The sequence below is a fragment of the Amblyraja radiata genome, chromosome 7 (genome assembly GCF_010909765.2).
Source record: "Amblyraja radiata isolate CabotCenter1 chromosome 7, sAmbRad1.1.pri, whole genome shotgun sequence".
NCBI classification, from domain to species: domain Eukaryota; kingdom Metazoa; phylum Chordata; class Chondrichthyes; order Rajiformes; family Rajidae; genus Amblyraja; species Amblyraja radiata.
The window spans coordinates 4283812-4311503 of NC_045962.1; the positions used below are offsets into that span (position 1 = coordinate 4283812).

At 44.5% G+C, this 27692-nt stretch overlaps 1 long non-coding RNA gene across 1 annotated transcript; it reads right to left on the reverse strand.

The window, feature by feature from the left end:
* Window positions 1–27692, reverse strand: LOC116974822. The gene is made up of 3 exons (XR_004412442.1): window positions 27658–27692; window positions 233–236; window positions 1–97 (listed from the first exon to the last, which is right to left on the reverse strand). It is a non-coding gene; the product is annotated as an uncharacterized LOC116974822 (long non-coding RNA).

Below are 27692 nucleotides of genomic sequence, written 5' to 3' on the forward strand. Positions count from 1 at the left end.
CTCCCTTCGTTATCACCTCCTCCACAGCCAACAATGGACCATTGTGGGCTCCTTGGCCATCGGTGCCGGCTCCGATTAGTTCTGTACCTTTACATACCTTTAGTTTCCCACTCTCCTGACTCTCGGTCTGAAGAAGGGTCTCAACCCGAAATGTCCCCCATTCCTTCTCTCCAGGGACGCTGCCTGTCCCGTTGAGTTACTCCAGCAATTGTGTCTATCATTGACAGCTGACAGGTCTGAAAAACTGGTGCAAATGAGAATAAAAAAAGTATTTGCAAAATTGATCATTCACTTATTTAACTACTAAAGCTTCACGCTTCAGTAATATCATATTTGAACATTAGGAAACATATTATGAAGCATTCACGATTAGAATAAAATAATATATTTATGTCTACCTCTAATGTCAGCAACGTTATAAAAAAAGTTGTGGTAATCCAGGGCTGTGAGACTTGAGAAGAGTTTGGATACATTGGAATTGTAATCCCAAGAGTGAAGGAGGCTGAGGGGTGACCTTGTAGAAGTTTCTAACATCACGAGGAAAATGAATGAGAAGAATTGCCTGAATCTTTATCGCAAGGTTGGGGAATTTGTTTAGTTCAGTTTAATTTAGAGAAACAGCGCGGGAACAGGCCCTTTGGCCTACTGAGTCCGCACTGACCAGCACATTTTATAGCCTATCTGTGGTCTTTGGAGTGTGGGAGGAAACCAGAGCACCTGAAGAAAACCCACACAGGTCAAGGGGAGAACATGCAAACTCCGTACAGACAGCACCCGTAGTCAGGATCGAACCCGGGTCTCTGGCGCTGTAATCTGCACCACTGTGCCATCCTATAAAACAGAAATAAATCAAAATGGAATAAGTTGCCAGAGGTGGATCCAATGACAACGTTTAAAAGGCACGAGGACAGGTATGTGGATGGGAAAGATTCAGGGGGATAGGAGTCAAATACAGGCACATGGAACTAGTTCAGGAAGATATCTTAGTTGCCATGGCCTTCAGATGGGCCTAAGGGTCAGTGTTATATACCTTTAACTCGGGTCCGACCAACAGACTAGCGGTCGGTTAGTGGGAACCTGCCCAAAGGCTCGACAGACGGCGTAATCAGGAGGGCGCTGGAGATGTCGCATGTAAGGAGTGTGGGCCGGTCGGAGGGAGAACCGGGATAATGCCTCCAGCGCCTTCAAGGCCGGCTGCAGGAGCTGACCCCGGGACACAAAGATGGCCGGACCAGACCAGACAATGGCCAGACAATAGCCCTAAAAATGGTAGCACCCACATGTGTAATATATGCAAAAATAATTTTACTGTGCATTTGCATATGTGACAAATAAAATACTATAGAACTATTAAACTATTAATTCTAATCCATGTAATTATTGCAACATTGTAGGCCTTTTCTTTATCTATCTATATAACTTTAACACTCTCATCTTGTATGTGTGTATGTATGTGTGTGTCTTTATATTTTCGCCAAAATGCTACACGGTAACGATAAAATTTTTACATATTCTGACTCACATTTCCCCCTCTAAGCAGTGTTCAGCTTCACTTAAGATTTGATGCTATATTTCACAACTTATTGATGATTGAAGTTAAAAAAAAAAAATTTGCCTTTTATGCTTCGACACAATGAGGTGGGTGGGCCCGATGGCGCGGGTTGGCGCCTGTTTCACACACGGAATATTCCACGAGCTTCCAGTGACGTCATGGGGAGGGCCGCATCTAAATTAACATTCTACTTTTTCCGACCCCGGCTTCTACCCGCGACACCCGGCGGCGGTGAAGGAGGACTTGCGACGATGGGGCAACGGCAGCAGTGAGACATCGCGACGTTGGGGCCTTGCGGCGGCGGTGGAGTCCGGGCCTGTTGGTTGGCCCAGCGGGAGTTGAGCTGGGGTGGCCCCAGGCCCACAGCGAGCGCGGAGAAGAAGCGGCAACCCCAGCTCAAAAAAGGAGCCAACACCCCCCTGGGTTATTCACACCCCCTGAACCCTCCCCCCCCCCCCTCAAAAAGGAAGGCAACATCATCAAAGACCCGCACCATCCTGGCCACACACTCACTTCACCATTGCCATCAGGAAGAAGGTACAGGAGCCTGAAAACTGTAACGTCCAGGTTCCGGAACAGCTTCTGCCCTTCAGCCAAGAAAGCAAGAATGTCATTGTCTTATCTGGGATATATGACAATAAAACACTCTTCACTCTTGACCCCCCCCCCCCCCTTCCGCACCCCCCCCCCCATTCCCCCCTCCCGTTCCCCCCTCGGCCCCTCCCCAACCGCAACCCCAACCCCACACCCCTCCACACCCCCCCACCCGCCCCCCCAATGTGGGAATGATTGATTACCTCCATAATTTACCTTGTGGGGGGTGATGGGGCTGATTGACTCCGGGGGGGGGCGCCTGTCTCCGGGGTGAGCGCAGATGCCACTATGTGGGACGGGGCCCCCAACAGGTCCCACTTGGTCTATATCTCTTTAAATCTCTCCTTGTCTCCTGTGGGGGCTATGGGTGAGTGGTGTAATATTGCGTTGAGGGACGAGGCCTCCCCTGTGACAGGGACCCCACGGGTCCCAGTTGGTCTAGTGTTTTATTAAAGTCACCAACATTGGGAAACAAGTTACGGTGAAATGAATTTCAAATTTCCAGTGGATTTTTGGATTTCTTATGTTTTTACATCGGCTCATCTATTTCTCTCACTCCTTGAATGCTGCTGAATTATCAGATCCAGACCTGAATAATAGATGCTCCCGTCAAAGGGAAGAATGGCAGGAGCTAAAGTCCCGCAGGGAAATTAAATGTCGCCACTGAATTCCCTGGGAGGCAGGAGAATATAGCATGCCAATTATTTACATCAGACACAAAGCAGGAAATCCTCAAGAGATCCATATATTTGACTGCACAGCCATAACTTTTGCCTCACAGATACTCAAAACATTTGCCAACTGTGGGGGTTGCATCTCTTTTGAAAAAATATACAGACACAAGATCGATAAAAATGCTGGAGAAACTCAGCGGGTGAGGCAGCATCTATGGAGCGAAGGAATTGGTGACGGTTTGGGTCGAGACCCTTCTTCAGACTGATGTCGGGGTGGGGGCGGGAAGAAGAAAGGAAGAGGCGGAGACAGTGGGCTGTAGGAGAGCTGGGAAGGGGAGAGGAAAGAGGGAGAAAGCAGGGATTACCTGAAATTGGAGATGTCAATGTTCATACCGCTGGGGTGTAAACTGCCCAAGTGAAATAAGAGGTGCTGCTCCTCCAATTTGTGGTGGGACTCACTCTGGCCATGGAGGAGGCCCAGGACAGAAAGGTCGGATTTGGAATGGGAGGAGAAATTGAAGTGCTGAGCCACCAGGAGATCAGGTTGGTTATTGCGAACTGAGCGGAGGTGTTAGGCGAAGAGATCGCCAAGCCTACGCTTGGTCTCACCGATGTAGAGCAGTTGATACCTAGAGCAGCAGATGCGACAGATGAGGTTGGAGGAGGTGCAGGTGAACCTCTGCCGCACCTGGAAAGACTGCTTGGGTCCTTGGATGGAGTCAAGGGGGGAGGTAAAGCGACAATTGTAGCATTTCCTGCGGTTGCAAGGGAAAGTGCCAGGAGAGGGGGTGGTTTGGGTGGGAAGAGACAAATTGACCAGGGAGTTACGGAGGGAGCGGTCTCTGAGGAACGCCGAAAGGGGGGGAGATGGGAAGATGTGGCCAGTGGTGGGATCCCGCTGGAGGTGGCGAAAATGTCGGAGGATTACCTGTTGTATGTGACGGCTGGTAGGGTGGAAGGTGAGGACAAGGGGGACTCTGCCCTTGTTGCGTGTGGGGAGATGGGGAGTGAGAGCAGAGTTACGGGGTATAGAAGTGACCCTGGTGAGAGCCTCATCTATAGTAGAAGAGGGAAAATCCCGTTCCCTGAAGAATGAGGACATCTCCGATGCCCTGGTTTGGAACACCTCATCCTGGGTGCAGATGCGGTGTAGACGGAAGAATTGGGAGTAGGGGATGGAGTCCTTACAGGAAGCAGGGTGGAAAGAAGTGTAGTCCAGATAGCCCTGGGAGTCAGTGGGTTTATAATAGATGTCGGTATATTGATATACAGATACAAGATATACTTCCGCACATGTATGACATTAAGTTATTTGTCTGTTCACACATTTCCCTACAATGATAACAATGACTTCCAGTTGCTAATGCCAGCCGCAGACCTCAGCATTGAGGCCTGAGCTACACTCCATTGGGTATATACAGGCTTGGCAGCTGGCTCCCACACAAAACTCAGTCACAGGACAAGAGATATTACTACAAAAACGGGGATGTGATGTTGAGGCTCTTCAAGGCGCTGTTCAGGCCGCACTTGGAGTATCATGATTAGTCTTGGGCCCCATATCTGAGAAAGGATGGGCTGGCTCTGGAGAGGGTCCAGAGGAGGTTTACAAGAATGATCCCAGGAATGAGTAGGTCAACATATGATGAGTGTTTGACGGCACTGGGCCTGTACTCGCTGGAGTTTAGGAGGATGAGGGGGGGGTGACACGCCACATTGAAACATACAGAATAGTGAAAGGCTTGGATAGAGTGGATGTGGAGAGGATGTTTCCACTAGTGGGAGAGTCTAGGACCAGAGGTCATAACCTCAGAAGATAGATTCTTGATTAGTGCAGGTGTCGGGGTAATGGGGAGAAGGCAGGAGAATGGGGTTGAGAGGGAGAGATAGATCAGCCATGATTGAATGGTGGAGTAGAATTGATGTGTGTGTGCCTATATATCGGGCTATTTCTCTATACGTGTGTGCATGTGTGTACACGTGTTTGTACGTATGTGTCTGCATGTGGGTCAATTTCTCCTAACTTGTGTGTGTGTGTGTGTGTGTGTGTGTGTGTGTGTGTGTGTGTGTGTGTGTGTGTGTGTGTGCGCGTGCATGTGAGTGTGTGTGTTCCTGTGTGTGTGTGTGTGTTTCTGTGTGTGTGTGTGTGTGTGTGTGTGTGTGTGTGTGTGTGTGTGTGTGTGTGTGTGTGCGTGTGTGCGTGTGTGCCTGTGTGTGAGTGTGTGTTTCTGTGTGTGTGTGTGTGTGCGTGTGTGTGTGTGTGCGTGTGTGCGTGTGTGCGTGTGTGTATGTGTGCGTGTGTGTGTGTGTTTGCCTGTGTGTGTGTGTGTGCGTGTGTGTGTGTGTGTGTGTGTGTGTGTGTGTGTGTGTGTGTGTGTGTGTGTGTGTGTGAGCGCGCGCGCGCGCGTGCATGTGTGTGTACATTCTTTCCTGAGAGGCAGGTCACAGATTATAATATTTAAATTAGATCAATTGGCAAGTTTTTGCCAGCGTTTCAATCTAACTCCATCCCAGGGATTCTGCTCGTCCTGAAAGCTCCATTAACTATTGGGCTTTACAAGGTGCTAATTATAAGGCAGAATTTGTATGTTAATAGACGCTGAGTTCTCACAGCTGCCTTCCTCCCAGCTGCAGGGAGAAGGTTAATTGAGACAGCTTGTCAGGAGAGGATTGGTGGGAAATATTTACACTCACCACATCTCAGTAGATTTCATCATTGCCACCAGTCTTCTCCTGATTAATTTTACCGATTGTGTGCAGCGCCGGCCTTAATCCGATTGGACCGATTTCTCCCAATTGGGCCCCGCTCCTAAGGGGGGCCCCGCGTAAATTTTCCGTATTTCGTATGGAAATACAAATTTGCTTTGTTAAATAAAGATGAAAAAAAAAACATTTGCCATACGGATTTTTTTACAAAAACGAACATGGATAACAACCGCTGCACAGCCATCAGACACAAACGATGTGTTAACTATTACTGTAGCACTTGTTAACAGCCAGTAGTTAACAAGTAGTTATACAATGTGTCATCAATGCATCGATCCACATTCCTCAGTAAATGTAATTGTGTTTTGAACAAGTATTAATGACGCTGCGATCCTTTGAATAAAATTCACGCAACTTCATTAACACTTGTTCAAAACACAATTACATTTACTGAGGAATGTAGATCGATGCATTGGTGACACATTGAGAATTTCTTAAAACTTACCATCATGATTGAGGGCTTCTTCTTGGTGAGCTTCTTGGTGTGCAGCAGGTTAGTCATTCAATTTACCTACCGACCCATGTTGTGTCTCTCTGTCTTTCGGTCTCTCCCTCCCTCTCTCTCTCACACGCTCTCTCTCTCTCTCCTGCTCCCCATCTCATCTCTCTCTAGCTCTCTCGGCATTCCCGGAATCATTGACGTTTTGCGGCAGACAAAAATGCAGGGGAAACTCAGCGGGTGAGGCAGCATCTATGGAGCGAAGGAAATAGGCAACGTTTTGGGTCGAAACCCTTCTTCAGACCTGGCCCGAAACATTGGCTATTTCCTTCGCTCCATAGATGCTGCCTCACCCGCTGCGTTTTTCCAGCATTTTTGTCTACCTTCGATTTTTCAGCATCTGCAGTTTCTTCTTAGGCGTTTTGCGGTGACGGCTGCATCTGCGGTTCCTTTCTGTTGGGGGGGGAGTGGGAGAGTCCTGGCCCGTGGCGGCTCCTGATAAGTGATATGTTCCCTCCGCAGGTGCTACCTTGCCCGCTGAGTTCCTCCAGCACTCTGTGTTTTTTTGTTTGGCTCCGAAGTTGAAGGTGGACCCCCCTGTGTCTACCTTCAACTCCCTGTCTGTGGTGGCTTAGCGGGACTGGCAGGGGCTCTGGGGAAAGGTTTGTGTTTCTGGTCGAGACCTTTTAGACAATCACAAGTACTCTCATCGACGAGAGTTCAATTCAGACTGAAGAAGTGTCTTCTCTCCAGAGTCGCTGCTTGTCCTGCTGAGCTACTCCAGCTTTTGTCTATCTTCAATTTCAGAGTTAGATAAAATTTCTCATGGAGGGCTTATATCCCCCCCCCCCCCCCGGCTAACTGTGTGCTACTTAAAGTACCGGCGGTAAATCACGCTATATGGGGCCATATGGGCATCGGCATCAGAGCGCAAGAAATAAAGCTTCAGAGGGTGCTGAAGTTGCTCGCCTCGGTGGACGTGGACGTGGCACCTGTCTGATACACAGCAGGATGCCTTAGCCCTCATGTGCAATGCACATTTCAAAATTAATTGTTTGAGGAAAAGTGCATTCCGGCCCACCATCAACCCAAAATTTGCGGCGCTGTGTAAACCCAGCAACATTCAGCCACCAAATCTGCTGTTTGGGGAAGACCTCGCGAAAAGAGTTAAGGAGCTCGAAGATGAAGCAAGAACGGTGGGACTGATTAAAGCACTGATGGTCAGCAGAACGGTTCGGCGGCAGTGCCCCTACAGACGGGTTGCCGAAACCGGGTCCGGTCAACGAACAAGCCGGCCATTCACTAATATGCGCAGCTGCGCGCGCTGCAACCGGGACACGTGCAAACGTGATTGTTCCCACCAGAACCCGGGGGCAGCAAATTCCACCGGTAACCATCTTTTTTTTATTTTTTTTTTTATTTTTTAAAATCAAAAAAAATGTATTCAATCATTAAAAATAATATTTACACTACAATAAAACAAGCCAGAACCCACCACCATAATACACTACAAACATGTATCCATAATAAACTACTATACAACTATGATACAATCCTTATTGAGGATACATTCAACACCCTGCGGAGCCCAGCGGTCCCGGAACTCCCTCAGGGTGCCCAAAACCACCGGTAACCATGGAGGTAGGTGGGTCTGGTCCTTATAGGAACATGTTAAATGAGAAACACCTACAAGTTCGGGGGAGATTACATTTGTTCCTAATGGAATGGTATGAGATAACATCAGATCAGTTTGGGTGGGCGGCGCGACCGACGTCGCAGCGGCCTCTGCAGTCTGTCTGTGTTTTTTTTCTTTCCGTCCAGTTGAGGGTATAGTTTGTAGTGGGCTTTTAAATGTGTATGTGTGGGGGGCGGGGGGTGGGTGGGGGAAACTTTTAAATCTCTTCCCTGCACGGGTGACCCAACCTTTTCTCTGTCGGGTCTCCGTTGTCGTTGGGGCCTAGCACCATGGAGCGGCCTCCAACCGGAACGACCTGGGGGTTCAAGTCACGGAGCTGCAGACCTACCATCGTGGAGCTGGCCAGCTTCGGAGCTTGGAGAGCTGCGGTGGCGCGCTGCTGCGACCCGACTCCGGTGGATGGTGACACCGGGAGCTCGCGAGTCCCCGGTGGGAGATTGCTTAATGGGGCACCGGCAACGGCGACTTATCCCGCTTGAATTGCGGGGTTGACAGTGACCTGGAACGGGGCCTTACATCGCCCAGCGAGGCTTTAAATTGCCGCGGACTTGCTAGCGCTCGCCGGGGCCTCCAACATCAATACCCGGAGCAGGGCCCTACATCGCCCGGCGTGGCTTTAAATGGCCGCGGACTTGCTAGCGCCCGACGGGGGCTTTGACTTTGACATCGGGAGAAGAATGGAGAGCAGGGGAGAGACAAGACTTTGCCTTCCATCACAGTGAGGAGGAGATTCACTGTGATGGATGTTTGTGTAAATTGTGTTGGTGTGTGTCTTAGTTCTTTTCTTGTATGGCTGCAGAAACCAAATTTTGTTTGAACCTCATGTGAGGTTCAAATGACAAATAAATGGTATTGTATTGTATTGTATTGTATTGTATTGTATTGTATTGTATTGTATTGTATTGTATTGTATTGTATTGTATTGTATTGTATTGTATTGTATTGTATTGTATTTATACTGTGCAATATACAAGGTTTTCGAATTGAATTCCTTCCCAATTTGTGTTCACCCACTCAGCATGTTCCAAGTCGGACACTCATTTTCTCACAAAAAGAAAATATGGAGGTACAGGTAGAACTTCTTTTTATGCTTTTTCTGGTGGGATAAATTGCAGACTTGATTTTTTAAATCTCAAAATATTGTAACATTACTAGAAAATGTACCTGCGTCTTGGAGACCAAAGGTTGGGTTGTTAGCCAAGAAAGATAGACTTCGTTATCCCTCAGTACAGCAACATCAAGAACGATGTTGGTGTACTGAGGGATAGCCATGTCTATCCCTCATTGCTAGCAGCTGATGGGAAACGGCTGTAAAGTGGGAAGTGGCTGTAAAAGGACAGCGCTGCTGGGGGGGGGGGGGGATAGTTCCTCTCACAGCGTGTGGGGAGTCTGGCCAGGGGTAAAGTTGCGGGGAGGGCAGGTGTGTTGAGAAGGAGGTGGTCGGGGATCATGCCAGAATCCAGCTCAAGAGCAGGTCAGCGGGCGATGGATAACAGGACAGCGGGTGGTGGAGCTTACTCCATATGTCAGTGCGAGTAACTTCAATTGATCCCTTGTTCGCGCTGATACAGGAGTAAGCTCCACTTCCCACTGTCCTGTTATCCACCACCCACTGACCCACACCGCTCTATGATCTTTGCTCTTGAGCTTGTCCCCTCAGTTCAGAAGGAGAGCACTGCCAGAGGTGAGCGAGCCGGCACAAAGCGCTGAGATTGCGGTCGGTTCCACTGTCCGGTCCCGGCAGAGGCTCATAGCCACGCAAGCTACTTCCCTCCCCAGCCACAATGCGGTGGCTCTGCGCCCGGAGCGCCGTGGCAGCGATGAGTGAGTTGGTTACTGGCATGAACCCCGACCCCCTCCTTCTCAACGCTCCTGCCCTCCCCGCAACTTTACCCCTGGCCAAACTCCCCACAAGCTGTGAAAGGAACTCTCCCCCCAATAGATCCCTTGAACTAGTATAGTAATTCAATAAGATGACAACTGATTCATGTTCTCCCGGTGTGCTCCCGTTTTCCCACCATCTTTCCACCTGCCGTCACCCTCCACCCCCCACCCATTCAGTAATTCAGAAAGAAGGTGATTTGGAAGCCTTGAGCAAATTGAATTGTTACTTTATTTATTTTTATTTTTATTTTTACGGAGATAATTTTTTTAAAGCCGACTGACTGTCATATTATTCATGACACGTGACTCATTTATAGTTATTTATTTATATTTCTAGGAAAATTGTTCCCAATTGGGCCCCGCACCTCCTAAGGCCGCCCCGATTGTGTGCCTCTTTGTCATGAGTGGAAAAGTCTGCAAAAGGTTGTACAAATTGCCCAGGCCTTCACCAGTTCTGACCTCCCCACCGTCGAAGGGATCGATCATAGTTGCTGCCTCAAAAAGGCAGCCAGCATCATCAGAGACCCACACCATCCTGGCCACGCACTCATCTCACCACTGTAGAAGGTACAGGAGCCTGAGAACTGTAACGTCCAAGTTCAGGAACAGCTTCTTCCCTACAGCCATCAGGCTATTAAATACTACAACCTCATAAGCTATGAACTACAATAGACTATTATTAGTATTATTATTGCACTGTTATTGTTTGTTCTTTTTTCTGAGTTTTTGTTACATTATTTATTATGATTGCATATTCTCTTGTGCTGCAGCAAGTAAGGATTTCATTGTTCTATCTGGGACACATGACAATAAAACACTCTTGACTCTTGACTCTTCCCCGCAGCTAACATTGAACCATTCTACATTTCCTTGATCGGCATCTGCTTTGATCTGTCATTTTCACACCTCACCCTCCCATATCTCTGGTCTCCCTCTTCCCTGACTCTCAGGCTGAAGAAGGGTCTTGACCCAAAACATCACCCATTCCTTTTCTCGGAGTTGCTGCCTGACCCGCTGAGTTACCCCAGCATTTTGTGTCTATCCTCGGTGTAAACCAGCATCTGAAGTTCCTGGGTACACAAAAATGCTGGAGAAACGGGTGCAGCAGCATCTATGGAGCTAAGGAAATAGGCAATGTTTCGGGCCGAAACCCTTCTTCAGAAGTTCCTTCATCTAAAGTTCCTTCCTACACATCTCCATGACCAGAGCAACACTTCAACCAGTCAGACTGTCCCCCTGATAAAATGTTATCTCCGTTTGCTTCGTTGTCAACTTCCCCTGGCTCACAATCATCTATTCTACATTTTGCTTTATCCCTGTCCCCGTCCCCTTTGGTGTTTCGTTTTCACACCTTACCCGTCCATATCTCTGTGTCTCCTTCTCCCCTAACTCTCAGTCTGAAGAAGGGTCTCGACCCGAAACAGCACCCATTGCTTCTCTCCAGAGACGCTGCCTGTCCCGCTGAGTTACTCTGGCATTTTGTGTCTATCTTCGCCATATCCACGTCAGACAGGAACGTGAATGAAAAGGGAAATTCATGATTGTTGGTCTTCTGTAGGGAGACTCGTGGACTGGCGAACGACAGATGGAGGCAGCTCAGTGATACAAAGGTGTTGAGATAAAAGATGGTACTTTTTTAGTTTAGTTTAGTTTAGTTTAGAGATACAGCACGGAAACAGGCCCTTCGGCCCACCAAGTCCGCACCAACCAGCGATCCCCGCACATTAGCATTAGGGACAATATTTAAATTTACCAAGCCAATTAACCTACAAACCTGTACATCTTTGGCGTGTGGGAGGAAACCGAAGATCTCAGAGAAAACCCACGCGGTCACGGGGAGAACGTACAAATTCAGTACAGACAGCGCCCGTAGTCGGGATCGAACCCAGGTCTTGCATTCGATGTAAGGCAGCGACTCAACCTCTATAGCACAGTGATCATCTCTCTGCAAACTCATCTGGCAAAGCAGTGCATGGGGAGGCTGGGACTGGCAATGATATTATTATTACAGGGCTCACATTCATCCCCAATGCTCTTTTCCCTGACACATTAGGCCTTTGTCTCCAAGGGCCCACGACAACGAGGTACTCATACTGTTGAGTTTAGATTATTGTAGTTTATTCTCATGTGAACCGAGGTACAGTGAAAAATTTGTTGCGTGCTAATAAGCCGGTGGAAAGACAATACATGATTACAATCGAGCCATTCGCAGTGTACTGACAAGTAATACTAGTGCCAGATTCCACATGAGCCTCAAGACTGGGGCCACATTAACACATATCCCTTCCTCACACAAAAGTCACTTGGCAGATAGCAAAAGCTTAATCCACAGACCACAAATGTACGGAACCAAAAAATGTGGGTCCACGTGTGGGGTAAGGTCGCCAAGCCAGGAACCCCCAGGAACAGAAGGAAGACACAAAATGCTGGAGCAACTCAGCGGGACAGGCAGCATCTCTGGAGAGAAGGAATGGGTGATGTTTCTGGTTGAGACCCTTCTTCAGTCTGACCCTCAGTCTATAGAAAGGTCTCGACATGACTGAAGAAGGGTGTCGACCTAAAACATCACCCATTGCTTCCCTCCAGTGATGCTGCCAGTCCCGCTGAGTCACTCCAGCTTTTTGTGTCTATCTTCGGTTTAAGCCAGCATCTGCAGTTCCTTTCTATACCCTCAAGAACAGACACCCACCACCGCCACCCCAGGGAGTTTTTGCACTGCCATGTTCTTCCACATCTACATGGATGAACAGTCTACCGAAGACAGACACAAAAAAGCTGGATGACAGGCAGCATCTCTGGAGAGAAGGAATGGGTGACGTTTCAGGTCGAGACCCTTCTTCAGTCTACCATTACCTTTAGGGAAGTTTCAGATTAGTTCAATTTATTGTCACGTGTACCGAGGTACAGTGAAAAGCTTTTATTGCATGCTAACGAGTCAGCAGAAAGGCAATACATAATTACAATCGAGCCATTGTATAGTGTATAGATACATGATAAGGGAATAATGTTTAGTGCAAGGTAAAGCCAGCAAAGTTCATTCAAGGATAGTCCGAGGGTCACCAATGAGGTAGATAGTAGTTCAGCACTGCTCTCTGGTTGTGATAGGATGGTTCAGTTGCCTGATAAATACATTTTATTTTGTCTGCATCCTTGTTCAGGGGAATTGTGCTTTAGTCTATGTAACTCCTATCCCAATATTGCTTGGATAGGAACCTGGGGAGGTCCATTGTTGTAATGCCAGTGATATCCTGGTAGCTTCTCAAAAATCTATCTATATTAAATACTAGACTAAGTGGGACCTGTTGGGTCCCATGTTCACATGGGAGGGCTGGTCCCCCGAAGTAATATTCCACCTCTCCACCAATTCCAATATTGGTGGCCAGTGGGGGGGCTTTCTGGAGTGCTGGTATGGGTTCTTGGGGTGGCAGCTCAGTCCCTCAAGCCTGATCTGCTGGCAGCTCACTCACGGCTGGTGGGCTGGCAGTTGACTCATGACTATTCCTTGAAATTCCATTTCAAGCAGGGTGCAAGTCCACCAAATTCAAATCCATGTTCCTACCATTTCAAGCAGGGTTCAAGACCACCAAATTCAAGTGCAGTTTCTTACCACTTTGAGCAGGGTGCAAGGCCACCAAATTCAAGTGCAGTTTCCAACCACTTCAAGCAGGGTGCAAGGCCACCGAATTCAAGTGCAGTTTCATACCACTTCAAGCTGGATCCAAGGCCACCAAATACAAGTGCAGTTTCATACCACTTTCAGCAGGGTGCAAGGCCACCAAATTCAGTGTAGTTTTATTCCACTTCAAGCAGGGTCCAAGGCCACCAAATTCAAATGCAGCTTCATACCATTTCATGCAGGGTGAAACCACCATAAAACCACACAAAACACCAAACTCACAGTTCAGTAGACATTCAGTGTGTTCAGTTGATTCACAGCTCAGAGTCATGACCTCTCCCTCCACCATCATGCAGAGACTGAGCCACGCCCACACTTCCGGGTTTTATAACCCCCCCCTCTCCCACCGGAAAAGGTGTGGCTTTCAGGGCGTGGTTGATAGGAGAGAGATTCTCAACATTTTTTAAACACTAATAACACATATTTTTCATTGATGGGAAGAATTCTCTGCACCTGCTCAGCGGAGGGGGGACTGAGTAAGATGACCAAAAATCACAGCCGTTTTATCTAAAATCAATATACAGTGCAAACAGGAAGTAAGTGCATTTGCAGTAGTGCCTTTTAACTTCAAGCCAAAGCACCCAAGCCGCCATTTGCAGTAAGTAGTGCCTTTCAACCTCAAGCCAAAGCACCCAAGCCACCATTTGCAGTAAGTAGTGCCTTTCAACTTCATGCCACGTTTGCAGTAAGTATTGCCTTTCAACTTCAAGCCAAAGCTTCCAAACAACCATTTGCAGGCAGTGCCTTTTTACTTCAAACAAACCATATTTTCATTTTCGAACCATATTAAGGGTACTCACAGTTGTGTAGACATTTGTTCAGTGTTATTCAGAGCTCAGAGAGACGTGACCATTGGCTTCATCCATATTGCAGAGAGTGAATGAGGCACACCACTTCCTGGTTTTATAGTCCCTCCCCCTCCCTCCAGCAGGTGCAGCAGAGAGAATGGTGATTTTTTTTAAACTTCAAACCAAAGCTCCCAAGCCACCATTTGCAGTAAGTAGTGTATTTTGAACTTTAAACCAAAGCTCCCAAGCCACCATTTGCAGTAAATAGTGCATTTCAACTTCAAGCCAAAGCACCCAAGCCACCATTTGCAGTAAGTAGTGCCTTTCAACTCCATGCCACCATTTGCAGTAAGTATTGCCTTTCAACTTCAAGCCAAAGCATCCAAACAACCATTTGCAGGCAGTGCCTTTTTACTTCAAACAAACCATATTTTCATTTTCAAACCACATTAAGGGTACTCACAGTTGTGTAGACATTTGGTCAGTGTTATTCAGAGCTCAGAGAGACGTGACCCTTGGCTTCATCCATATTGCAGAGAGTGAGTGAGGCACACCACTTCCAGGTTTTATAGTCCCTCCCCTTCCCTCCAGCAGGGGCAGCAGAGAGAATGGTGATTTGTTAAAAAACATTAATATCTCTCTGATTTGTCATCGATGGGAAAAATCCTCCACACCCGTAAGGCGGAGGGGGTCTCTGGGTGAGGTGGCCAAAAATGACGGCCGTAGGTGGCGGCGTTCTGTCGGAAATCGCAGCACAGTAGGCCAAAAGCGGTCAAGATCAGAGATTTAGTAATATAGATAATATGGTGAGCTTTACCAAAAGTAAATTCTAACGTGTTTATTCTATTTAGCACAGAATACCATGATTTTGCTCAGGTACATATAACGTACGAGTAACAAAATACCAGTTTCAACCTGATCTCCCGGTTGCTGGACACTTTAATTCTCCTTCCCATTCCCAAACTGACCTTTCTGACCTCGGTCTCCTCCGTTGTCAGAGTGAGGCTAAACACAAATCGGAGGACCAGCACCTCATATTTCGTTTGGGCAGCTTACAGCCCAGTGGTATGAATATTGATTTCTCTAACTTCAGGTAGCCCCGGCATTCCCTCTCTCCCCATCCCTCCCCCACCCAAGTTGCACTAACATCCCATTTTCACCCGACAAACGTCCGCTCTAGTATCTTTGCTACAAACAGCTAACAATAGCCTGTTTCCTTTATCAATGTAACTTTTTTGCATATCTTTCATTCATTGCTCTTTATCTCTCCACATCACCATCTATATCTCTCGTTTCCCTGATCCCTAACCAGTCTGAAGAAGGGTCTCGATCCAAAACGTCACCCATCCCTTCTCTCCAGAGATGCTGCCTGTCCCGCTGAGTCACCCCAACAATTTGTGTCTATCTCCAGTTTTTATGTCCTTTGCAGTACAAAATCTGGCAGCCAAAGCTGTGTTGAACCATTTGTTTCAAAAATTCTGCATGCAACTTACGTTAGGCCTCACTCTGACAATGGAGGAGGTCCAGGGCAGAAAGGTCAGCGTGGGAATGGGAAGGGGAGTTAAAGTGTTTTGCAACCACTATATTATATATTAATATTTATTTATATCCTGGGAAACAAAGTAAACCAATCTGGCATCAAGTTGTCTCAGCAGCTTAACAGTTTATTTGTCCTGTTCTCACTTCCTTTCAAATACAAATTCAAGAAGTAACAGGAAGCATGAATGAGGCAGCAATTGTGAAATTAACTAGTGATAGATTGTGCATCAGCCGCAAAATAGAGGAGCTGACAGGATATCAGAGCTGTGTAGGAAGGAACTGCAGATGCTCCTTTAAACCGAACATAGATACAAAATGCTGGAGTAACTCTGTGGGACAGGCAACATCTCTGGAGAGAAGGACAAAATGCTGGAGTAACTCAGAAATGCTGAGATGCTGCCCACCTCGCTGAGTTACTCCAGCATTTCATAATCACAATCATACTTTATTAGCCAAGTATGTTTTGCAACATACAAGGAATTTGATTTGACATACAGTCATAAAAAGCAACAGAACACACAAAATACATTTGAACATGAACATCCACCACAGTGACTCCTCCACATTCCTCAATGTGATGGAAGGCGAAAAAAGGTTCAATCTCTTCCCTTCTCTGTACACCCGCGGTCGAGGGCCTCTAGCCTTCTGTTGATGGGACGATCTTGGCTCCCGTAGCCAGCGGTCGGGCCCACCGTGTCGGGGCGATCAGTTCCTGCATCGGGGCATGCCAGTTCCCCACGCCGGGCGATCGACCCCAGTTTGTGGCTGGTCGAACCTTCTGCAACTTTGGAGCATCCTCTACCCGAGACTGCGAGCACCTCGATGGTGAAATCCAGGCAAGGGATCGGCTCTGATGGTAAGTCCATGGCCCCGCGGTGGGGCTCAGTCAATCCAGAGCAAGGCCTCCAGCTCCAGGATGTTAGGACGCAGAGCGACCGGAGATACGAACCGAAAAACAATCATATCTCCGGCAAGCTAAGAGATTGAAAAAAGGTTTCCCCTGACCCCCCCCCCCCCCCACATAAAACAAAGCAGAGAACACATACTTTTTAAACACACTATAAATTAAAAAAGACAAAGACAGACTGTTGGCGAGGCTGCCATCGTGCGAAGGCCTCTGGTGGTATTTTGTGTGTATCTTAGGATATCAGAGCAGCTTTGACCGCTGCCAATGTATGCGTGGAAAAAAAATGGGATGTCAAACCAAACTGAGCAGGAAATACTCCCAAAATAGCACCAAACGGACTGACAGTCGCTGAGACAGCTGTGGCAGCTACATTTCTTACACGGGCTATAATAAAGGGAAGCTGGTGCACTGTTCAAACTGCCAACACCCACACACAGCAGAGAGGTTACCAACAAAGGCGAATGCAAACCATCCTCTCACGGCAGTGGTTGTCGGCAATGCTTCGGAGTACTCTGCCACAGAAGGCAGTGGAGGCTGAGTCACTGGGTGTTTTCAAGAGAGAGTTTGATTTAGCACCTAGGGCAAACGGAAACAAGGGATATGTGGAGAAAGCAGGAACGGGGTACTGATTTAGGATGATCAGCCCTGATCATATTTGAATGGCGGTGCTGGCTCGAAGGGCCTAATGACCTACTCCTGCACCTATTCTCTCTACAAACTGTGTTTCTATGTACGAACTGGGAAAAGTGTTCCAAAAACAGAGTATGTGTTATTCCACTCAAAACCATTGCTGAAAAAAAATCCTTTACAACTGCACACGTTGTGGTTTGTTATCTTCGACAGTGAGAGTGTATTGACGTCTTAAACCGTGTGGATGTGCTACAAAGTTGAACTTAGATGTGAAGCCCACATGGCAGGATGTCTGCACCAAGCTGTGTGATACTGGTGTGTTTTATACTGAACTACAAGATGCTTGTAACAAGGTACAGCAAATGGCTTTGAAAGGTCGTGTTCCAAAGGAACACTGTGAATGATCACAGTGGCACAGCGGTAGAGTTACTGCCTTACTGCGCCGGAGACCTGGGTTCGGACCTGGGTGCTGTCTGTACGGAGTTTGTACGTTCTCCCCGTGACCTGCATAGGTTTTCTCCGAGATCTTTAGTTTCCTCCCACACTCCAAAGACGTACAGGTTTGTAGGCTTGGTAAATGTAAAAATTGTCCCTAGTGTGTGTAGGATAGACTTAATGTGCGGGGATCATTGGTCGGTGCGGACTCAGTGGGCTGAAGGGCCTGTTTCTGTGTTGTATCTCTAAACTAAACTGAACTTAAATTTAAATTTAAATTTCTTTATTTATATAGCACATTTTTAGTCAACTTGCATTGACCCCAAAGTGCTTCACATAATTACATCCACACACACAGGCAAAGGTGGGTGAAGTGTCTTGCCCAAGGACACACACAGGCAAAGGTGGGTGAAGTGTCTTGCCCAAGGACACAACGACAGTATGCACTCCAAGCAGGATTCGAACCAGCTACCTTCCGGTTGCCAGCCGAACACTTAGCCCATTGTGCCATCTGTCGTCCCGTGAACTAAACTGAAGCCCCTGTCCCAATTAGGCGATTTTTTTGGTGACTACAGGCGACTAGGCTGTCTCCACATGGTCGTGGGGAGACGCCTGTATGGTCGTGAGTCGTCTCCTCAAGTCGCCTAAAGAGTCGTAACGTTTTTCTGGTCACCGCTGGATTTTGAAAAGTTCAAAACTTTTCGGCGACTGTGGGCTTGACGTAGCTTGTCTTCCCCTGTCGTAGGTGCTGTCGTAGGTTGTCGCCAGGATGACGCAGATTGTCGCCGGGTGCTGACTTCGGTGGCGACTACCTACGTCAACCTACGTAAGCCGGCGACAGGTACCGGCGACTGGTTCTTGGTTCTTGGACCTTGGTTTCTTGGTCCTCCAAAATATTCCAAAATGGAATTTAAACTGGAGGTGGTCTTCACTTGTCGCCGACAGGGTCGTTGCTTGTCGTAGCTTGTCGCGGGTGGATGGTGGTTGTCGTAGGTTGTCGCCTGTGTGGTCATAGGTTTTCGTCGGTATGGTCGTATGTGGACCTCCTAATAGGTCGCCGGTTGTCGGTAGCTTGACGTTGACTAGGTGGTAGGGTGTCGTAGCTAGTCATAGACTTTGTCGTAGGGGGGTCCAGTCGCTGCTTTTTCAGCGACCTGCTGCGACTGAGACAGTCGCCGGCAGTCGCTGAAAAAATCAACTAAGTGGGACAGGGTCCCCTTGTTCCCACCAGACTGGGAAAGACCACTGGAGATGGATAGTTAAAACTTACAGTGAAACGTATCATTGAATTGATTGGCTGCTGCAGATGATATGCAGATAGTCTCCTGTACCAGGAACCAATACGGTAACTTCAAATAGCCCTGACTCCTATGCAAATATACAGTATCGCTCTTTGATATCTGTGACAACACTGTAACACAGGGCTCCAAATGCTGTCTCACCAAATCTTGTGTAATGATGACAAGAGTCCCTTACTTTAAAACTCCCAGCCCCCTTGCTATGAAGCATTTGGCTTCCTAATTACTTGGTTCTCCCGCTTGCTTACTCTTTAGACCTCATGAGGCAGCATGACAATATACTTCCGTACGCCAACATTGATTCAATTCTCACACTTTAAAAGGATTCTGTTTTCCTGGGCCTCCTCCTACATGAACAATCTCATATTTTCATACACAGAACACCAACTCCTTTGAATCCATTTGCTGAACCTTCCCTGTGGCTTCATGTCCATCTGGCACAGGAGCTAAACAGGAGCTGCTGGCTATCTCCAAGCTTTTGATTCATGCCACTGAGGGAGGCCAGGAGCAGTTCACATGTGACCTAGCACCAAGTGGGAAGAGCAGATAAAAATCTGGAAAGGTTTGCTTACCTTTTAACAATGTTTCGTTCGGAACTGTAACCAGCGTAATTATCGGGTTTGCAGTAAAGTTTGCATTGAAAGCAGCAGAATATTTGTCCACCTTAGGACACCAACTTGATCCCACACAGTTTCCTCTCATGACTGAGAGAGCGGCACGGTGGCGCAGCGGTAGAGTCGCTGCCTTACATTGCCAGTGACCCAGGTTCGATCCCGACTATGGGTGCTGTCTGTGCGGAGTTTGTACGTTCTCCCCGTGACCTGCGTGGGTTTTCTCCGGGATCTCTGGTTTCCTCCCATGCTCCAAAGATGTGCAGGTTTGTTGGTTATTTGGCTTGGTATAAAAATCTGGGAAGGGCCTGCTTCCCTGCTGTGTCCCTAAACTAAACTAAACAAAAATGACCAATCACACCTTCATTCCCCATAAGAGCTGTGATTACTTCCTTCTGTAAAGGAATGATGAGGAGAAAAAAGTGAACTTCACTGTACATAAACCTGGAAGGGCACTGGGAATGATTACAAGGTAATTTACCCTTGTTATGCGTTATAAGCTTTGTTCCTTGAGATAAAATTGCATTGAGGCATTAGGATTCAGAAATTGCGAGCGTTTTTTTTTTTTTTTTTTTTTTTTTTAATTTTTATTAGAAGTACGGTAAGTTACAATAATACACAACACATATGTCTTAATACATTTTTTTGTACCGCTTCATTTTTTAAGCTTTAAGAAAAAGATAGAAGTAAAGAAAGTAAGGAAAGTGCGCAAGAGTCGTGAAGGTGCAAGAGAGTGTTGAGAAAAGTAAGACCCTTAGAAAAGAAGGTAGAGAAGGAAGTAAAGAAAGAAAGAAAGTAGACCCTAGAAAGGAAGGAAAAAGAAAGGAGAAACAATCGCTCTATTATAACATTAAACTCCGCAGAAAGGGAACTCGCAACCAAGTCTGTTTTTGTTGTTGTTTTTGATGCCAGATCCTGGTACCATTTATTTATTTATTTATTTATTTATTTATTTTTTAGATTACTATTGCACCTCATGCTTGTAATAGTTCCAAAAACGTACACCACGTATTTTGGAATTGGTCTGCTTTGCCTGCTAAGAGGAATCTCATCTCTTCCAGATGTAGTGTTTCAAACATATCTGATATCCACATTTTTATTGTTGGTGTGGGCGCATTTTTCCAGAATTTAAGTATAAGCTATTTTCTCATTATTAGCCCGTAATTGAGTAAATTCTTCTGAAACACGTTTAGTTCAGGGATACCTTCCGATATTCCAAAAATAATCCATTCTGGTTTTGGTACCAGTTTTATTTTAATTAATTTTGTAAAGATGTCAAATATTTCATTCCAGAATGTTTGTATTTTTGGACAAAAAACGAAAGAATGCGCTATGGTAGCTTCTTGACACAGACATTTATCACAGATGGGTGAGACATTAGGGAAGAATTTATTTATTTTAGTTTTTGAATAATATAGTCTATGTAATGTTTTGAATTGAATGAGAGTATGTCGTACGTTGATCGAACATTTATGCACCAGTAGTAAATGATTATCCCAGCTCTCTTTTGAAATTTTTATAGCTAATTCTTGTTACCAGTCTCTTCTAATTCCATCAGTTGTGGGTATTTCTATGTTTAAGATGATGTTATATAAGTACGATATTAGATTCGCTGATTCCGCCTTTGTCTTCATTGCTTCATCCAGTAAGTCTGTAGGCATATTATGATAGTCTTTTGTGTATTTTTTCAGATAATCACGAATTTGAAGATATTTAAAATATTGATTATTTTTCAAATTATATTTCAGTTGTAGTTGTTGAAATGATAGTAATTTTCCCAATTCATACAGATCTCCGAGCGTTTTGATTCCCATTCTTTCCCATTGTATAAATGATTTGTCTATAATTGATGGTTTAAACGATGGATTATTAACTATTGGTATTAAAAGAGATAGGTTTCTTAATTTTAGGTTCTGTTTTATTTGTTTCCATGTTCTAATTGTGCTATGTATAATTGGATTTTTATTATAATTTTTGTTACTCAGATGTATTGGTGAGAGGAGAGTCACTCCTATATTACACGGAGAGCAGTCCTCTCTTTCCATTACAATCCAGTCAACCTGCTGGGCAGAATTGTCCAGCAGGTGAATCATATTTTTAATATTTACTGCCCAATTGTAATACATAAAGTTGGGGAGCGCTAGACCACCCAGCTCTTTTCATTTATTAAGGTGTGCTCTTTGTATTCTATGGGATTTATAATCCCATATAAAATTTGTAATGTCTGAATCCAATTTTTTGAAAAACTTTTTTGGGAGATATATAGGTATTGATTGAAATAGGTATAGGATTTGTGGTAGAAAGATCATTTTTATAGCATTTATTCTGCCTATTAGGGACATGGGAAGTGTTTTCCAGAATTTAATCAAATTATTTAGTTTCTTAAGTAAGGGATTATAATTGGCTTTAAACATATCACGGTAGTTTCTAGTAATTTCAATTCCCAAATATTTGAATTTTTCTGTGGCTATTTTAAAGGGGAATTTCCGGAGGTGTGTTGAGTCTTTTGGTTTTATCGACATAATTTCACTTTTGTTCCAGTTTATTCTATATCCTGAGAAGGATCCAAAGTCCTCAATTAAATTTAATATGTTTGGTATACTAATTTGTGGTTTTGTGATGTACAATAGTACATCATCGGCGTATAAGGATATTATGTTATTTGAGTGTTTTGTATTATAACCATAAATATCCGGGTGTGTTCTTATTTTTTCAGCAAGGGGTTCAATTACCAAAGCAAATAACAGCGGTGATAATGAACATCCTTGTCTATTGCCCCTTGATAATTCAAATTTCGTGGATAGTATATTATTAGTTAGTATTCTAGCCGTGGGTTTGTTATATAATAATTTTATCCATGCGATGAAATTCTCTCCCATTTGGAATTTTTGCAATACTTTAATCATATAATCCCATACTACTTGATCAAACGCTTTTTTTGCATCCAGTGAAATGATAGATAACTCTTGGTCATGAGATTTATGTGAGTGCATTATGTTAAGCAAGTGTCTCAAATTATTGAATGACTGTCTCTTAGGTATAAATCCTGTTTGATCCTCATTTATTAATCTACTAACATACCTGCTTAGTCTTCTAGCTAGTGTTTTCGCTATTATTTTTTGATCCGTATTTAACAGAGCAATAGCTCTATATGATCCTGGTTCTTCTATATTTTTATCTTTTTTTAAGTATTAGTGTGATCGTTGATTCTGCTAATGTTTCAGGTAATCTTTGCTCTTTAAAAGCATATGTATACATTTTCTGTAGGCGTGGAGAACTATGTCGTAAAAGGATTTATAGAATTCATTACTGAATCCGTCTGGTCCAGGTGTTTTTCCATTCTTAAGTGTGTTTATTGTGTCTTCTATCTCCTTAGAAGTAATTTGTGCTCCCAGTTCCTCTTGTTCCCTCAGTTCTAATTGAGGGAGATTACAATTATCCAGAAATTCTGAGACTTTATTATTGTCTATTGACGTTTTAGATGTATATAGATTCTGGTAAAATTGAGCAAATCTTTTATTGATATCCTTGGGTAGTGTTAATAATTCCCCTCTATCTGATTTAATCTTTAGTATTGCATTCTCTTTTTCCCGTTTTTTCAATTGGCGTGCTAAAAGTTTGTGGGGTTTGTCCCCAAATTCAAAATGTGCTTGCTTAGTAATTTGAAATAGTGTTATAACTTTCTCTGACAACAATTTGCTTAGCTTGAATTTCAATAGTAGAATTTTATTATGTTTATCCATAGTTGGATCTTTAGCATTATCTGTATCTAATTGTTTTATTTGTTCTTCTAAATGTCTTTGTTCATTCTTATTCTTTTTATTTTGAAAAGCTTGAAATGAAATAATGACTCCTCTAATTAATGCTTTGAAGGATTCCCATAAGAGCGTGGGGGATATATCTGGTGTATCATTTATCTCAAAAAATAGGTCCATCTGTTTTTTTAGATATATACTCCCTTGTGGGTCTTTTAAAATTTGCGAGTTAAACCTCTAGAACGATTTATTCATAGACATTCCTTCTAATTTTAAAACAAAAGTTAACGGCGAGTGGTCTGAGATCGCATTGATGTGGTATTTAGGGTTCATAGTATGCGGAATTAATTTTGTATCCACTAGGAAATAGTCTATACGTGAGTATGTTTTATGTACCGTTGAATAAAACGAATAATCCCTTCCCGTCGGGTTTGCAATCCTCCAAACGTCTGCTATATTTGTGTTTTTTATATATGTATGTAAGAGTTCACTGGTTTTAGATTTCATATTACCTCTTTGTTTTTGCATCGATTTATCTAGATAAGGGTCTAAAACACAGTTAAAGTCTCCTCCAATTATAACATTTTGATAATTAAATTCTGCAATTATATTCAAAATGTTATTAAAAAATTGAGGATTATCAAAATTGGGCGCATAAATGTTTACCAGCGTAATTGGCGTAGTATTGATTTCTCCTGTTACTATAAGGTATCTCCCTTCCTTATCTGATATAATATTCTTTGATTTAAATGGTATTCCTTTACGAATAATGATTGCAGTGCCTCTAGATTTGGAAGTGAATGAAGAGTGAAATGTTTGGCCTATCCAGTTCGCCCTCAGTCTCGTCTGATCTTGGTGTTTAAGATGCGTTTCTTGTAGAAACGAAATGTCCGTGTTGTATGATTTCAACTGAGCTAGTATCTTGCCCCTTTTAATAGGTTCATTAATACCCCTTATATTCCAACTACATAGTGTGATTCCTCCCATTTTCTTTTGATTGTCGTCATGCATTTTTACCAATTTTAATTACCTTATTTATTGCGGTGCGTCCATACCTCAGGACTCTGGTTATTTGGGGGGCGTTTATATTATAGACTTCTTTGGTAGCTCCCTTCCGCGATTTTCCTTGAAAAAGAAGCACATAGATGTGACCTATTGTGATAAAAAAAAAAAATAGAACAAGTAAATTTACAGTGTCTGAGTATTCGACACTGTAGTGAGTGTCCCACTCGTCTGTGGGATTCGACATACCGCTTCCGGTGTAGATGTTATGAAGTTAGCCCCGCTGCCTTTATTACCCTAAACCTAGGGGGTCGATGCCATTTCCAAATTAGTTCTATTTGACCCAGTTACACTATATATATATGTTTCATTCCGACTTATCAAATCTAATCATATATTCAATTACCTATATTACTCACTCTTTATCTATTAACTATTTATAATCGGTTTTAGCTTTGTTAATAGTGAGCTGTTTGCTGAAAGGGTTAACCAGAGTCAGGCTCCTGGAATTATGCCAGGTGTCTGAGTCTTCTCCACTCCACACTCAAGCTGCGAAACACATAAGATTACATTTGTCTGCGTTATATATCAGGCAACGCATTTTTTACAATTTTTACCATTATATACCTCAAGTTAGTTTCCATTACTATTTCTATATTAGTATTGTTAGTTATTAATTATTATTAATTCTCTATATTTTGTGAAACTATATAAAATCGTAAGGCGACACTTGTTCTTGTAATGTTTTCCCCATTCAACTCAGCAGATCGTCACTCCCATGTTTATCAGTCTTTCCCCGTTTGAACACAAAGTGTCCTTGAATTGAATTCCACAATGTCCAAGGGGAGATAATAATGTCTAGACACTTCTCATGGAAAAGCTGTTGCATTTAATAATTTTTAAAGATTGGTGTTATTTCTCTTTTCTTCTAATATTCTCTTTGAGGGAATAAGCAAGTTAGTTTGTTCATAACGTCCTGGTGCCGTGATTAATCTTCTTTCCTACGCTGTGAGTTCTGCCACGATTTCTTGAGCATATTTAAGAGATACTACCGAATTAGTAAATGTTTTTGAAACTCCCTTGTAAGTAATACGCATCCTGGCCGGATAATACACTCCGCATATGACTTCCTTGACACCGTAAAGAGCTTCTCTTGTATGTGAGAACATTCTTCTCTTTTGCACAATCTCATAAGGGTAGTCCCGTAGGAGTTTGATAGAATCATTTCTATACATCATCTTCTCTCCGTGTTTAATTTTTTTCATCAGCTCTTCCACTGTTGAGATATCCCGAAGTTTGATTATGATCTGTCGTGGATAGGCTTGGTCTCCTTGTGATCTTGGTTTAAATCTGGGTAGTCGATGTGCTACTTCAATTACAGGTGCCTCAGGTAGCTTGAGTACGTGTTTGATTAGATTGGCAGTGAACTCACAGGCATTGTCCCCCTCAGCTCCCTCTGTTACTCCACGTATTCGTATATTTTGCCGTCTTGAGCGAGCTTCTAGGTCGACACATTTATCAGAGACTTTTGTTAGTTGACTCTTGAGGCTGTCTAATTCTAACTTTATCGCCTGCATATCTCCGGTCATCTCTTCCACAACAGCTTCCATATCTTTCACCGCAGTTACATTTGCAGAAACAGTTTCATGCACAGCCTCAAACATCTTTGTGGTCTCTTCTGCCACCTTATTAATTTTCCCCGTTAATTCTTCTTGCACATCCTCAACTCTTTTTTGCAGAGCCCCAATGCCCTCAAGGATTTTTTGATTACCGGCTTCCATGTTTTCCATCATTTTTAAATTTCCAGTTTCAATGTCCTTTCTCAAGTCTCTTACCGAGTTCTTTATCTCCTCCATTTCGGGTTTCTCTTTTGTGGTCATCTCAGTCTTAGATCGTGTATCCATTCCAGAGTCCACTCCAGAGGTCAGTTCTGCAGTTTCTTGATGTTTCTGAGTCTTCAGCAGGTGTTTTGTAACTTTCCTCTGTGGGCTCTGACCTGGAGACGTGTTTTTCATTTAAAATGACTTTCCCTCCGTTAAATTCACGGTGCTTACTGATGACGTCATCAACACAGCGACCCGGGGCTCCGGTAGGTTTTTAAAAACGGTCCCGACCTCCAGACCCGATTTTTACGCGAAAAATCGCGATTTTTTCAGCGGAGCTAAAAGATTTGTGACTGCTAGCAGAGCATCGCGCCACCGGAAGTCGTGGGAAGGTTTTTAAGTGCAAAGCTTGCAAGGACCTCCATGACTCACTGGTCAACCTGAAGAGTACTTTCAGCGACAATAGACAATAGACAATAGGCGCAGGAGGAGGCCATTCGGCTTTTCGAGCCAGCACCGCCATTCACTGTGATCATGGTTGATCATCCCCAATCAATACCCCGTTCCTGCCGTCTCCCCATTTTCCCTGACTCCACTATTTTTAAAAGCCCTATCTAGCTCTCTCTTGAAAGCATCCAGTGAACTTGCCTCCACCGCCCTCTGAGGCAGAGAATTCCACAGACTCACCACTCTCTGTGAGAAAAAGTTCCTCGTCTCCGTTCTAAATGGCTTACCCCTTATTCTTAAACTGTGGCCCCAGTTCTGGACTCCCCCAACATCGGTTCCACCAAGATGCAGCACAGAACGCCACAGGAGATCCTTCTTCCCTGTGGCTATCAAACTGAACAACTCCTCCTCGTTCTGTCATGGGGTAGACTAAGACTGACTCCCTCCCCCTCCCATTTTTGCACATCCCCCAATCCTTTCCACTCGGCACTTTAATTTCATGTTTCATGTATTTTGTGTTTGATGACTGTTGGCAGATCGATTCTCCCTCCTGGGATAAACAATGTTTTATCGTACTGTATTGTAACGTTAGCTGCGCACATGGCACATAGGCCAGACCTTCAGTGAGATTAGGCACCTCAATTGCAGAGGCAAGTGTTCATTATGTTCAGCTTCTCAATGGGAACCACCACATGGGTCAGTAAGACTCAGTCACCCTCTGGATGGAACTGGTGGAAGCAACAATAGAGCAGGCACCCTCTTCATTGACAGCCCTCAAGCTGGATATTTGTGAATGTTGTTGGGGGAGTTATATCCTATATATCCAATAGAAAACATTCCCAACCCTCATGAAAGCAATAAGCTTCTGGTTTCAGATAAATCACCTTTGTTAGAGAGGAGTTAAGTCCTCTTTGAGACTCATATTTTCGCTTGGGCAGCCCACAACCCAGTGGTATGAATATTGATTTCTCTAACTTCAAGTAACCCCAGCATTCCCTCTCGCTCCATTCTTCCCCCACCCAAGTCGTACCAGCTTCCCGTCCTAGCAAAGAGTGAACAATGGCCTGCTTCCTTGATCATTGAAACTTTTCTTTGCATATCTTTCATTCATTTGTTCTATATCTCTCTCTACATCACCATCTACATCTCTCGTTTCCCTTTCCCCTGACTCTCAGTCTG